The sequence below is a fragment of the Synchiropus splendidus genome, chromosome 15 (genome assembly GCF_027744825.2).
Source record: "Synchiropus splendidus isolate RoL2022-P1 chromosome 15, RoL_Sspl_1.0, whole genome shotgun sequence".
NCBI classification, from domain to species: Eukaryota; Metazoa; Chordata; class Actinopteri; order Syngnathiformes; family Callionymidae; genus Synchiropus; species Synchiropus splendidus.
In genome coordinates, this window is record NC_071348.1 from 11,193,323 (window position 1) to 11,209,078 (window position 15,756).

The window sequence follows — 15,756 nt, forward strand, 5'->3', positions numbered from 1 at the left end:
CTTAAAATATTTAACAAAATTGTCATAAACTGACATTCAGAAATTCCGTGTTGCTGTTAAGTGATACTGGTGTCATGGTATCGGTGGCCATTTTATGAGCACGGGTATCGATCCGATACCAATATTTGCCATACTGTATCGGTGCATCCCTAGCAATCGAACAACGTAAAGTAGGCCTGAACTGTTCCTTGCTACAATTCAACAACACAAGGTAGTAGACTGCATTTTTCAGGTCAGAGCGATTTGAAAAGCAAAAATCTGCAGCGTAGCTAAAGTGAGGTCTATGACAGTAGTTGAAAATCTGGGAACCCACTTATGCAAGTCTTAAAACAGTATGGATAACTGACTCCTTGCTGGGTAGTACCTACTCCATCAGCATGTTATACAGTGTTTTCACAGAGCTGTGAAACACTGGACCAATTCCTTTAGTACATGAGCTCATCACTTGGCTTGCTATTACAGTCATGGCAAAATTTCCCCCAGAATAGTTTTGTTTTTTGGTGTGATAAACATAGAGTCTTTGCCTGGCAATGCTGCTTTAATTTGCTGTATGATTTCAGTTATGGTAGCGTGTTAGTATGCTAGCTTATGTAGGAAAAATAAGCTTAGATGTTAATGTTGAAAGCACTGTTTATTTCTATAGTGGCACCACTGCATTGTGATACAAACCTCAGGTTGAAGACTCAAATGATGTGTCAAGGGTTTGCTAGTCTTAAGACCTAAAATCCTGGTGAGCATTTAGTTGGGAGTCCAACACCTGAGCTAATACACCATATTGACTTCTTCTCACTTTCAAAGCCCAAAAAGAGTCTTGGAAATCAAGAAAGTGCTTTCAAATGAGTATTGGCATTGGACTTTTCCCTCCGGTTGCTCAGGAAGACAATCTTTGCCCCAATAAAGCGCAGCCTAATGACAGTGTCTGCTTGGTGTTTTAAGCTTAACTCACCTCAGCATTTAGCGCGCCTTATTTTCTGCTTGGAAGAATAAAGATAATTGACTAACAAATGGAACTTTGAACGGAGGTCACTTCTTCAGCCGGCACCGCTGTCCAGCCGGCATGTTTGGGTCAGTAAACAAACATTGTGGGGATTTCTTTTTCCCCCTCCTCTGAATTGTACGTAATTCCGCCAATTCATGGGTTCGCAAATACCTCAGTTTCTATTCCGTGGCTTCCTCAAAGGTTTTCTGCCGAGGACGTTCCGACAATGCTCCCTATGTGCGTGTGGTATATGTGAGTGTGAGTTTTGTATGAGCGAATTCAGGATGTATTGATGGTGAGCCGCTCATCACTGCCGACAATACACTTCTTTTCCGATGTCAGATCAGACCCAAGGTAGCAATCGTGAAAGAAGGAAGAGTGACAGTGGTGGAACAGGGTCACTTTAGGTCAAAATCAGGAAAACATTCAAGAGCATGATTCGGAGGTGAAAAATAGTAAGTGTCTCACGAAGGTCAGATACAGTAAATGAAGTTTAGCTGGTAAAATCCAAGGCAGCACAGTGTGTGAAGGCTCTTGTATAGAGGTGGCATAGTCCGTGAGCAGGTTAACAAGCTCTAAAGCTTCAGGGAAGAGATGGCGAACCATTGCGTGGTGGCTGGAAGTTCTTATCGGGCAACAGAGCTTATGAGGCACCTTGCGAGAACAAGGGATCATTGTCAACCACTGGCTTTGTCAGTGCTCTGAAGTGTAAACAAACAACAACAAACGGAAAAGATTAGATTATATATTGTGTTGTCCCACAGTGGGGAAAGTCAACCTTGGTTACCAACACTATGTGTTTTGCGCCGGTGTCCCTTAAGCGAGTACAACACCCTTGTCCATCACTAACTTTCAGCGTCGGGCCCTTCATCCTGTGCGAGACATGGTTTAATAGTAAGAATTAAAGAACTGTTTTGTTTACTTGAGGCTCTCTTGTACCTCGAAAAACCACCACTCAAATCTTCCCTCTGCAACATCACACGCTGCAGTGCTTCCTCTGGTTACACCACAAGTTGGCGCCGGTGTTTGACTCAGTGACGCATTATTCTTGTCTGCAGCACAAAAAAAAACTTTTATTGAGATCTGTACTTGAATGACAAATCTTTTAGTGAAAGGTCTTTCAAATCTTCATGGATTCAGATGGTGAGAACCATATGTATATTCTGTTCCTTGCCCCTCTATCATTACTTCCTAGAGATGTCAGTGAAGTCACTTGATCTGCTTTTGAGTTATTTTGCGTAGAGGCAAACCTCATCCTGATTTTGCAAAGTGTGTAGTTGCGTGATGGGCATGAAATGAAAGACTTCAGTTCATTGTTTACCTAAATATTGTATGATTAAATATAATTCTGAAGTGCACTGACCGGAAAATAAGGGGGAACAAATGCCACTGAGGCGATTGTCTGTCAGTGTGTGTTTTGTCAGCCATCTGTTGCCTTGTACACGGTGGGCTTGCACAGCACAGCAGGGCTCGCAGTCACTGTCATTGTGCGATAAAATCTGAGATGAGCATGTGGAGTTTGTGGACATCACACCTCCAGAGAACGATTAAATAAACCCCAGAAAGGAGGATGACAGCTTTTTTTTCGGGCAGTGAATCTGGCACAATGAGGGCAAGGAAGTGGTTTGAGAGGGTGGAGCGTGGACAACATATTGGGATATGGTCAGAGAACAGAAAAAAAAAAGGTAGAAAGAGGGAATTGGCAGTTTATTCCCATAGCTTGTGTAAGCAGTGTGTGTGTGTCAAATGTGTGTATTTAAAAGAGCAGATGGGCAGCACCTGAGCACTGTTGATAAGTTTGTCAAGCAGAAAGAGAAAGAAAAACCGCCATCCGTGAAAGTCTTCTTGCTGAGCTAAGTCAATCCGTGTGCGTGCGTGCGTGCGTGCGTGCGTGCGTGCGTGCGTGCGTGTGACTCTGAATTGGGTAATAAGCGCCGCAAAATAACCTGGTCAGTATAACTGGGTTTAAGTTTGCAATTTACAGTCCAGGTTAAGGTTAGCCATGTGTTTTGGATGGTTAGGTTTAGGGTGAGAGGCTGGGGAAAGGGTTATGGCAATGAGAAACCTCACAATGTCCTAACAAGGATAGAAATACAAGCTTTGTATTTCTATATTTCAGTATACCCATGTTTAAGTAAGGACCTGATCTTGTATTTTTCCCACTTATATTGTCTCCCTTTAGTGAAATTTATATTAAATTTAAAAATATGTATTTAAAATATTTATAGATCGCTATCAGCATTATTTTAAATATTATATATATTTTTTTATTATTATACAATAATATGATATATATTATCCATTTTACTATAAGGTTTGGCTTGTTAATTTATTTTAAATGAAGAAGTAAACATTATTAATAAATCTTATTTCGTAATCGGCTTTTTTGCTTATATTAAAATGCCGTCACAACATCCCACTTTTATTTGACATTTTAGTGACATAATAATGCTTTTATTCCACCAGTTTTCCTGGTTTCCTGCATGTCTCTTGCTTTAATGTCTATAACCTTTAAAAGCATCATTTTACTTCCAGAAGTAAAATAACCGTTCTACTCATTTTTTGCTTCACCTTGGCGGAAAAATGAATCTGCACTCTTACACACGAGACAACTGCGTCAGTTCTCACTCCTAAAGTATATGTATATATATATATATATATATATATATATTTAGTTTCGAAATGATGTGAGGCTTTATTAAATTAGTTGTTCAAGTCCAAACATTTTCCAGCAGACCATGTGGTGGCCTTTGAAAATCAGGACACTGTGCCATGAAGCCTCATGAAGCCTTCAATACTGTGTCTGAAACCTCATCCACCCATCACTACTGGTGAGCATGTTCAAACTGCGAACCACTTCAGGCGTCCCTGAACAGCTGGAAGATGAGCAAATCTCAAGGGCAGAACTGTTGCTCCAAATCTTTTAACCGGCAGCGTCCTGTCTCCGCCCCCTTGTTTTTGAAGTCTAAAGAAGGAAGTGAACTTCCTGTTGCCTTTCAACTACTGATGCCCAAATTGCATTGCGTATATTGGTTCATCGAAGTTCACTTTATGGGATCCCAAATTAAAGACGTGTGTAAACTCTTGGTATAATCCTGGGACACCCCAGTGATTCGCAAATTCATTCACATTTTGGGACTTGTCCTCATCTACAGTTGAGCGCGTAGATCCCTCTTACAATGAGTTTTGGGGTGTCATTGAGCAAAAGCTCCTACCTGGGGATACATGACAAATTACTCTTGCCATTCATCCTCAACATTTCCGAAACGCTGCTTTGACTCATTCACTTGAGCTGGTTTTATAAAAGGCACATGTGGGGGAAGTAATATAGAATACGTGGGAACTCGATGCTAATTGGTGCATGGCGGTACGGATTAGCTGCTGTAGATCAGAGTTGACACTGCCCTCGATCCTGAAGGTGTCGCATGAACAGGTGCTGTCTTGTTTCCAGTCATTCCTGACAGGTGATAAAGGGTGGGAGATGTTTGTTTTGCTCTGTGATTGGGTGTCGAGTGGAGCCTGTGCATAAAGGCCCTGGTTTCCCTCACATGTGTCACCGCTGCCACGGAGGAGTGCAGCGCCAGAACAAATAGTTTATCTCAACCCAGCCAAGTGGAATAGCACTCAGACAAATAAGCTTTAATGACTGGAAGACGCAGGGATCCAGCTCTGCTCGCACCGTTCCTCCGTCCCGCTCGCGCACACATCACGATAACAACACGCCACGACATAGAACCATTTTGATGGGTTCGCTGTTTGAGCTGTTTAGCTGGTCTTCTAACCCCCGGCATGTAAATGACTTGGTTCCTTCCTTTTCATTCTAGACTTGCACTGAAGCACAAATTTTCCTTCCTTTCAATGAGTTACGCTCCGTCAAAATAGATAAATTAACAATGTATGGACGACAACGACGTGTAATAAAGTGCCCTTTTCAAAGTCATATTTTTATTGCCAAGAAATTCTTCTTCATAAACGACCTTCCATTATTTATGATTTATGTTTAGAAATACAATGAAATAATATATAACCCAATAAAATGTTTCAAGCATGTCGTAGTTAAACGTTCTCCTATTTCAATATGTTTAATTCAGAAAAGTGTCATTTGAGATTCTTTTGGTTTCCTGGAACCTCACATCAATTATGCGGCCCCTTTCCCCGTCTTTCCCACCCTTGCTATTGACCCGTCAACAAATGCACATCTTGGCAACGACAATCCCCAGTGAGCACCTATGTGAGCAGAAGTTTTCAGTGCTGCATCTGTGTGGCTGTCAGAGACAGGATGCTAACAGTGGGTTTAAGTTCTACCATGTGGCAGTAGATGATGTTGGATGTGTCCTTTTTTTCTTCTCAGACTTCATGCGTTAATAGTGGTCTTGCCTTCGTGGGCCAGATTTTGCCCCCAAACCACGAGTTTGACACAGGTATCGTCTGACATCTTGGCTAGGATTTCAATTTGTATTGATGCATTTATGACCTGCATCAGTGACATCAAACATTTAGTGCAGGATTGAGTCGCCGGCTATACACAGTGTTATGAATGGAATAATGTATGAGCCCATAATCAGGTCAATATTTGGGTTATTGTTGTCGAGCGACTATTGATTTGCCGTCATCTGTACACGAGGCATGAAGTGAAAACTCTATAACCACATTTCCTCAGCGATGAGAGAGGACTTTATCTACATACATATATATATATATATATATATATATATATATATACGTTTTTTTGTTTTTTTTACGATAACTGACAAATAACTATTTTTTTATTTGGTTTTTTTTTTGTTTTTTATGATAACTGAAAAATAACTATATATATATATATATATATATATATATATATATATATTTTTTTTTTTGTTTGTTTGTTTGTTTTTTTTACGATAACTGAAATAAAAAAAGCCCTGGCTTGTGTTGTACAGACCGAAGTTGTGCTTTGAATCACCCTGTAAACGTTGATACAAAATGTTATCGACAATTTAATGCAGTGCAGCAGAAGGCGAGCGAAACACCAGTCGCTGAAGCGAAATACTTTTGGCTTTCATTAGATCAGCTTGGCGAATCTCTTGTCTTGCAATCTGCAATTTGGAGACAATAAAACCCGGCCGGCCCATGAGGTCCTGATGCCTGTAGGCGTGACATTCATCTGCGGATTCTCACTTCTGTCAGCCAGGAGCTCCACGGAGAGTTGTCTTGAGCGGTGCCACCGCGAAGACAAGAAGCGTCGCACCTTATAATGAGTATAAAAGATCATCGCATGACTTTCCTATGAAGTCTGACACTTGCTGCTTTCAGCTCAGGCCCCGTTGAAGCCCGCTCTGATGTTCCCTCAAATCGTCCTTGTCAGGAGTGACACTTTTTTACCTGCCCAACAATTGATTTTATTTGTGTTTATTTGAGATTTCAGATGGATTATCATCGCCACATTGTTTATTATCGGCCTGCGCTGTAATTATTCAGCTCGGTTTCCTTTGAGGAGCCAATGCGGCGTGAGATCGCTCATTTTCCCCTCTTAAACTGGAAGGGCAGGATATAAATGGGATGTGCGCGAAATGTCTTGATCACTCCGTGGAAAGTTTGCCCTTCAGCCAACCCTCTTCAGGTTTTATTTTTGGTTCTCTGGAATAGCGTGTGATGGAGGGAGGATCGGCGGGCGAGAAAGTTGGATGCGGATATTCAGCGGAGAATTGAAATATGAAGGTTTTGATATTCCTGCGGCTTATCTGTGAAATCTCCTGCAAACACAGCTATCTCAGCTCATAAATGTAACATGGAGGTCGTAAATCCAGATTAGGGAACCTCTGAATGTCTGCAGCCAAAATGAAGGTTCTGTCCGCCCCGACCTTTTGAATGACAGCGCGTCCGGCCGTGCGTGCGTGGGTGGAGAGGGGAAGGCGGTGTGGAGGTTTAACATTCACCTGGGCTGTCGCCAGAAAACTTTGCTCATTCAGCTCCCAAAGCTGCAGTTCATGTTCAAAGCCCGGTGTGAGCGGCATTTACAAGAGCACGGGGTCGGTCTCCACGTCACATCAGTCCCATCTGGAGCCGCCACAGCCTGCGTTTGAAACGAGAATGCTGCTATGGCCTCATGAAATATTCAGAGTGTGGCAGGACTCGGTGAAAGTGTTGGCCTGCTTGTGCTAGTTGGCTTTGTCGTTGCCCTTTATGAAGCAAGAGAGGCGTCGCGAAGCAGTTTTCCAGACAACTTCAGTGACATCTAGTGGAGCATGTACACACTGCAACTGCCCCTGTCACTCTGGCCTCAGTTCCCACCAATGCTGCAGTGTTATTGGGGAATAAGATGTCGACAGGCGTAGGTGACCAAACCTCAAAACAATAAACTCCCTGTCTAGAGCTTGCTACACAAACATGTACCTAATGTGCGGCCCGGGGGCCAAAAGTCGCTCTCTGCCAGTGTTTATCTGGACCTCCTGTACAGCCCTGAAAAATATTTCCATCACATTATTCTACACTTTAGCCATCTCTGTATACACTTTAATTTCCCTTCTTTCTCTCAGAAATTTTATTTTTCTTTTCATTCAAATTGTTGGATGAAAAACATATCTTTGTTTTGCACTAGTTTTATTCACACTTTTCACCTTTCTTTATTCGTGTCTTGCTTCTTCATAACAAGTATCTTCAGAAATTCAAAGGTGTGAAAGTCCTTAAATAATATATACTTATAAATAATGTATTCCTCCCCCTTGTAGTAAGAATAAAGCCAGTTGAATCTAATTATATATTTCTTTTTTAAACCCTTTTTTTGTGGAGTTGGTGTAAATTTACTCTTACATATTTACCACGTGCATTAATTCATATCGAATTAATATTAACAAATAACATTTCCATTACAATTCTTAAAGAAATTAATAATAACAAAAGTAAGAACGCTGGAATTTAAATTGTCTGTCTATGTTTTCATCCCAGAAAAAAACAAAAATATGACTTATATAAAATTAGGGCTTTTTAAATTATAAAATGTATCCACAGACATGAATACAAATATATATATTTTCACCATGTATCTTGTAAACAGCTCCTACTCAGTCATTTTTTAAGCAGTTCTAGCAATATATATATATATATATATATATATATATATACACACACACACACACACAAGTCTAGTTGAGATCAATTGTTCTTTATACAGTGAAGTAATTTCTCTCTCAGAGCTTCTCACGGTGCCACTGCTTTCATTCCACAAAAGTATTAGACCCCAGAACTGCATTAACTAATTTGAACATCTGCAAAGTTGTTTTTTTTCCCAAACAAGTTTTGAGACAGTCAGAGGTTTCTGCCAAGCGTAAAGTTTAAAAATTCAACAGCAACAACGTTTTCCTAGACACAATGTTCCAGTTCCACTGAAAAATCACGGCGTAAACCACCGGTGGGACTCCTCCTTTAGTCGAAAGCAGTTCAGCAAAAACAGAAAGCCGCGTTGAGGGGTATCCCGTGTGTGTGAGAGACACTTTTCTTTGAGTTTCCAGTGTAATTTCACAATAACTCAATTCAATTTCGCTTCTTCTGCGGATTGGAGTGGGATGTTGAAATACATATTTGGGAACCCTGATGTGTATGTTGCTAAAATATCGTATTCCTCTGGGCTTTTTTTTCAAGAATATCCGTGAGAATTGGATGTGTTCCCTGCTGGAAGGGAGACAGAATATTTCAGGATTTGCAGTCATCGTGCATTTTGGGGTGTTTACACTCATTGTAGCGTTTCTGGGAGGAGATGATGCAAGTTTTCTATATTCACCACACACACAACACCAAACTTTTCCATGGACAAATTGTGTCTTTATTTACTAGTTCTGAAAGTAAATAAAGTCAAATCCATGTGGTGTTTGTAAGGTTTGTTCGGCAGCGAGGCAACATGACTTCACGTCTCGCATTGTCGTCAGTATGCTCTTTTTTTTTTTTTTTTTTTTTTTTAATTGTCCCTGTATTTCTACCTTTTTACGGCAATATATTTCCCCCGTTCCATTGTCGGGTTGACAAATGAACCACCTACTGACGCCGGAGTTCCAAGTGGGAAGCATTTAGGGACCCCCTGAGTTTCAAGAACGAATAAAAAGCAATTCAATTAAAGGGTTCCCACTGAGGGAGATTTGATTTGCTTCATTAATAAACACATTAAAATAGATTATTAGATTTGATTATCCCTAATAAATTTGGATGTATTTGGCCCTGTCTTGTTGCCATTGTGAAGTGGGGAGGGAGGTGAAAGCAAATGCAGTTAAAACATTTTATCAGTAGTGCGCCATATGAGAGGGGCTTGTTCCCTCCGATATTGATGCAGCGAGTGTTTTGAATGTGAAATATTAAAGCGTCTCCTCTAAGAACAAGAGGCTTTTCTCATGGAGAAACCACATCACGCTTATAAAGCTGAATCTTGATCAACAAAACAGTCATGTCGGCGTTGGACATGGATGATGCAAAATGTTCAAAGTTTGAAACACGTTTTTTTTCCTTCACTAATGTCCGACTCGGTCTGCCGTGTTAACCTGCCGAGCACTTAGGGGGGGATTTGCATCCTCCGCTGAGAGCACCCAGAAGAGAAGTGCAGTAATACACAAGCCTATTTGGGCCCTGACTCTTTGGGAGCCTTTAACCCTCTGATCCTCACCGTCGTAAATTGACACCCTGGGAGAGGCTTAATAGGATTAGCGGGTGAAAAAAGCAACCGACAAAATAAGTGATTGATGAAAGGTTTTGGTCCAGTGGTGAAAAAAACCCCAATGTTTCCCACCTTCCAAAAGACAAACTTCCTTACTATTGATGCGCTTGGTAGATGTCAGTTTTCCGCTGTGTGAATACACCGAGTCACATGTTCCTCCCGGTGCCACAGGCTTTAACAAGTACAAATGATTGTTTGCTTTATTTGGCAGACGAGAGTGTGGCTTTCACCGCCGTCGCCGTGATTTATGTGGCTCTCATGTTTGGCTGCAAACCAAGTGAATTTCTCTCCGTCTAATAGCAAAGGTGAAGTTGAAGAAATGAAAAATGGAGATGTCGCAATTTGGCTGCGCAATTATTTGAGGATGATTCATGGTGTAGCGCTCCAAACTGGAACGTTCGTGTCTACTTAGAGGAGGAGCCGAATGATAAAGGACAAGGCATAGTGAAGGTTAAAACAGCTTTTTGATTTCTCATATGTTGCTTGACACCTCTAAAGGTTGTGAATGCCGGCAATTGACCACGTTTAAGTCCGATTCGCTGACGCGCCTTTGGTGTTAAAGTTATTCGCCATGACAGCTCACCCTCACGTCTCATGTCTGTTTCAAGTATGTTAGACACTTGAAGTTCTGTTTTTCATCATGTGGAAAGGCCAGGTGAATTGGTTGATCAGTACGATTCATGTTCATCTGAAGTGACATTTGGGGTTAGAGCGAGGACTGACAGGAAATATGGTGGATACAAGCAGCGGAAATGAGCTCTCTCCGTTGGTGTCAGGGCTCAACCTTACGGGTAGGGTTCCGGAGCACAGACATTCCAGAGAGACTCAAAGTAGAGAGGTGCCAAATGAGATTTCGGCATATGGTGAGAACGCTTCCTAAGGGAGGGTGTTATGGGCACGTCTGTCCAGTAGGGGGCCGTGAGACAGACCCAGGACATATTGGAGAGATCGTATCTCCCATCTGGTCTGGGAACACCAGAGGAGCTGGTGCAAGTGGCCTGGAAGAGGATTGTTTGGGCTGCTGCAACTGTTGCCCCCGCATCCAGATAGGAAGCTGAAAATGGATGGATGGATTTGGATTAGAAAGTGGTTAGATAGTTGACAACATGTAATAAGACTTCAGTGTGTGTGAGATGTGTTGGACTACAAGACTGGAGATGGTTCAAGAAATTGGTTGGGCAGTGCAACTTTGGGATCAGAGACAGATGGACCTCGATGATGGTGGGGTGAGACAATAGGACAAGAGATGATCTCCAGTCAGAGTCACACCTGGAAGGACTTGCAGAAGCTTAGTGAATTGTGACCCCTTTGGTTCGCAACTTGCTTTGACGTATTGAAACACATGATCAACTTATCAGCCCGATCATTCCTGTTGTGACCACAAACGTAGCTGTAAAATCTGTTCACTGACATAGAAGACGGACAGTTATTGTTGACCTTCTTTGTGAGAATAACTTGCATCTTTTGGAGTGAAAAGAAGTTATTCTCACAAAGGTGAAGTAAAATTTGTCAATTGAATTTTTGGATAAGGTCCCGGATGAGGATCGATATTGACGTTTTAGTACTCTTTTTTTTTATTAAATCTTGTTTGGCCAAAAGAAATCAAATTATTTAAACCGGGTTTCATTGACCTATTTTTCTTTTAAGTCGTTGCTGAAGTGAAAAGTTATTCATTGGATTTTAGCTGTAAAATGATGTATTTTCTTGCTCATTGATAAACCTACAGGTCTGAGCCGGTTACAATTCTATTATTAATATGCTATAAAGATGATGTTCAAGAGAATATTATTGCTATGCAACAAAAGATTTTAAAAGAGTGGCAACGCGATGATGATGGAAGGATTCCATTCAGTCTCTCACATCTTGTGTGTTTGGTGTCACATTGTGGTGTTACTTGACACATTTTTAGAAGAGATAGTATAATATCTAGTCATATAACTTGGTAGACTCATTGACCCAGTAGTTTTTTAGTAGTGAAAAAAAATCCAGTCAGTCTGGAGGCTAGTATCTGCATGAAATTCAGCCGTCCTTGATCAAATATTTGTTGAAATTCTCTTTGTTTGATGTCAGCAGCATCAATGTTTCACAATAATTTATGAACTATTGGTTGGAAGACATGACCAGGAAAAAGAAGATGGCTGTCGTCAGCGTGGAATATCTGCCCAGTGTCTGTGTTCTAACCAGCAAGTCATTTGGCTTGATGGATATTCACCATGACGGTGTGTGTTGCCTCTCAGTTTGTGTTGACACGTGGAAGCAAAGTACAGCTGGTTAAATAAAAAGGTCACAACGGCTTAAACACACGGGTCACAGCGAGCAGCGACGGCCCGTGGGATGGAGAGACCATTGGAAAAAGGAACAAAGCCTCGAGCGGTGGACGTCTGGAAGAGGGAGTGAAGAGGCGCGGAGCGAGGGGGGGCCCTGTGGCTGCGGGGAAAGAATGAGAGGAAGTGTACGATGTTCGCTGCGGGGTGAAATGAAGGGGAATAGGGAAAGAAGGATCACAGCAGGGGCAGAGAGCAGAGAGAGACATAACTAGGTGAGATAAGAGCCGGTGTGGAATAAAGTCGGAAGTCGTCGTCTGTTCCCTCTGTCTTCGTTTTTGCTTCCTCTCCAGTGACGGCGTGTGTTTGTGCCACAGCGCCGTGATGCTACAGTATGGGGTAAAATGAGGCACCATTCTGTCTTTCAGGTTTCATTGAGTTCATCACGTGGCACTTAGCATGTCGGGATTTCTGGATCTCTCATGCTGCTGCGCCAGTTTTGTTGAAGGCTCCACTGTAAATATTTATTTTCCAACATGGAAGAATTGATGCTGAACAAATATGCAGACGATTCAGTAAAAGAGCTGCTTTGACTGGGATCCAAGCATTAACATCGTGCAGGTCCTGCAACAGCAGGTACCATTCAGGACGAACCGCCAGCCTGCTGGAATGTTCACTGCCACTTAATACAAGGACACACACTCAAGCTCTGTGGGAGCCACCTCAGCTTTGCTGACAGCTTCTCCAACCAAATACTCACGGCGGTTATTTTTAGTGTTCAGACAGTCCTGACTCAGTTGTGAGTACAGTACTGCCGTAGCTCATGCTGCAGTGGCTTTTATAAACGCAATCGTCTCACTGGATTCCCTCTGAAGTCCTGGCTGCGGTTGGAGGACTGTGATATGAATGAGTATGAGCGTGTGTCGCAATGTAGAATGATAGCACTCCTTCTGGCTGAGGAACAGCACGTTCTGTTAGAGCCGCGACGGAGGTCATCACTAAATATCTGAGGTGACCATGACTCGTAGTGTTAAGAAGTGACAGAGAAGTAAGGAGGTCAAGTCGATGGTGGTGAACAGGTTATGGCTCATGTCACAGGGCTGATGTTGACTTCCTTGAGACGTGCTTTGTTGTGTGGCACAACCGGTTATTTTGTGCAGAGCGCCACCTTCAGAGAAGAAAAAAAAGGCCATCGCCTGAGGTGCACATAGAAAGCACCCAGCCTGAGGTGCAGGCTGGGTGCTTTCTATGTCTGGGATTTCCACCAGGCACTCTGGATGAACACTCCCATAGTGCAGTATAATGATGTTGAGAAGTGGGGTCACATCCTGTACTGACTCCAAAGGCAGCCATCAGTATTGCATCTTGTATTGGTGTTTCAATGTTATGTGTAGCATTCCAGGCGGAGGGTGTGGATCATGCGTATGTTGTGCCAAGAGAGTGAGGATGTGTTGTCCGGAAAGATGGGCTTGTGTGCGAGTGGAAGGACCAGAATGACAAGTCCAAGTCATGGACCAAAATGAGCAGCTCATGAAGCGGAGGAATACATCATGCCGATTACCATCCTGCTGCATTCATATTTTCGGGCATTTCCAGATGAGTTGTTGAGATTTAACAGAGCACTGTCATGAGTCACGACATTAGCATACCCTGGAGGTGATCTTGTTGTTGTTGTTTCCGCTCTATAAATTATTATTGAGCTGAATTTGGAGACAATTACATGTAATTAATGCACTTGCAGGCCACATAAACTGACTCAATGGGCCGGTTTTGGCCCCAAGGTTATGACTTTGTAACATGGGGTGTATTTGTTCTGTGGGATTGACTGGTGACCTATTCCGCCCCTTGACTCCCCCTGGCATTATACAAGTAACATCTGGATGACTTACGACCGGGATGGGTTCCGACAAATCGGTCGTAAGTCAGATTGGACGTAAGTGGAATGCCATTCAAAATGGCAGACGCGAAGGTTGTAGGTGCAACTGCAGTGGTAGATGGCTGTGTGAGAGTGACATGCTGTGATACTGTGCTGCCGTAACTTTAGTACGTGTTGCCGGGCTGCTGCGTGCTGCGGTGCCAGACATTGAATAAAAAAAATAAGCATCTGCTGACTGTTGTCGTAGGTACAGGTTGACGTAAGTTGAGCAGGTCATAAGTCGGATGCTACTTGTATAGGATAGGCTCCACCCTGGGAAGCCTTGCAAGTCATGAAAATGGGCAGCTAAAACTTTGTTTTTCATGTTATAAATACTTTCCAAATTGGCTCAGAGTCAAGTGCTTCTACCAGAATTACCTATTTGCAGCTCCTACATTCAATTTGTTGTAAAGACAATCTGACTAGCAGTGTTTGGTGTTGGATCACGTTACCAGTAAATGTACAGGAAAACCCCAAGGGTGACAATAATGACTTGAGTTTTGAAGCACATGCTTAATTTCCAAATACAGATTTCAAACTAGTTCTTCAGAGACACTTCTTGTTTTTTAACACATTCTTCTTTTAAAGAAAGTTTTGCTGTGAAGCTCTTGCGCTGTCGACTCCTCCTGAAAACAGTCTGGTTAAAAATATAACAAAAGGTCAGTAGCAATAAGGATGAAATGCTTCCTAAGGGCGCCTCGAGTAAAAACTCCACAAGGAAAGCAGGAAAAAGAAAAACTGCAGTTGTCAAACTCTTGGTTATCCCTTCATCCCCAACCGATCGCCGTCTTCCTCCAACCCCACATCCCTTCATATACCCAACTCAAAGCTTTGACTGACTGACAGCCGTCCCTGTGAGCCCTCTGTCTCTGAGAAAACCGACATACGTGCACACACGCACACAAAATCAAACCCGCACAGTCCTCTGAAGCAAAGTGCCGACTTCCCGTCTGCACCGCGGCTCTTGTGTTTTTGTTGCGTTCTGACAGGTTAGCTTGTGAATGTGTTTGGGGCTTCAAGGGTCAGCGCCGTGCTGCAGTCTCGGCGCCCAGATGTGGACTTTCTCTGACGTGTCCGACCAAGCAGAAAGCGCCGAGCGGCCGTGTGCTTTGGCACTAGGTGATAAAGAGCAGCAAGCGTGGAGATGCGCTGTTTATCTCATGGAAGCTGCACGTGGTATCGCTTAGCTTCCGCAAATTAGTCGCAGTGGGGGAGTCAGTGGAGGAATAATCCAAGGTAATAATTTCTTCCTTATTGCTACCATTCCGAGGACAAATTAGACGGTAAAACACGGTCTCGTAAATGTTACGGTTTAGCTTACGTGAGCACACAATGCCAGTTTTCAAGCTAGTCATGGGTTTTCTTCTGTGTCCATTTTAGTGTAAGTAGAGTATTGCTGTCCTTTTGTTAAGACTCACTTTTGTCAAGTCGACTGACTTCAGTGATGTTTGCAGATGTGTGTGCTAAAATGGCTGGCTTCAAATTGCTCGTAGGATTAAGCGGAAAATGTCGCCGCTCGCTCCCAAAATGTGTGAAAATGAGAAAAGAGAAAGAGCATCATGAGCCAAGTGTCATATGAAGGCACGTTCGCCTGAGAGCCAAATCTGGGTGAACAATACTGAAGATCTCCTCTATAAAGTGATGTTTCTTTCCTTTCTTTTCTTGTCTTTCAGCAATGTTGATGAGTAGCGGCAGCGACTCTATACTTAGTGGCTCACACACAGATGAGGAATCGTGGCAGTTAAAGAATGAGTACAATACAATGGAACTTTATGTGGGAGCAAACCGCAGGCCGAGTCACAAGAGAAGAGCCAGGGAAGGGAAAAGTCAATAAAATGAAAGTGTGGAGCTGCAGTTGCAGGTTGAAGGGGCAAAGACTCTGCTTCACTTTATTCTTTATACATTTCCAAGTAGGTCT

The 15,756-nt window shown here is 42.6% G+C and overlaps 1 protein-coding gene across 4 annotated transcripts in view; it reads left to right on the plus strand.

Moving 5' to 3' along the window:
- The window catches only part of LOC128746753 (kelch-like protein 29), a 272,806-nt gene that overhangs the window by 210,489 nt on the left and 46,561 nt on the right, over window positions 1-15,756 (plus strand). The window lies entirely within an intron of this gene.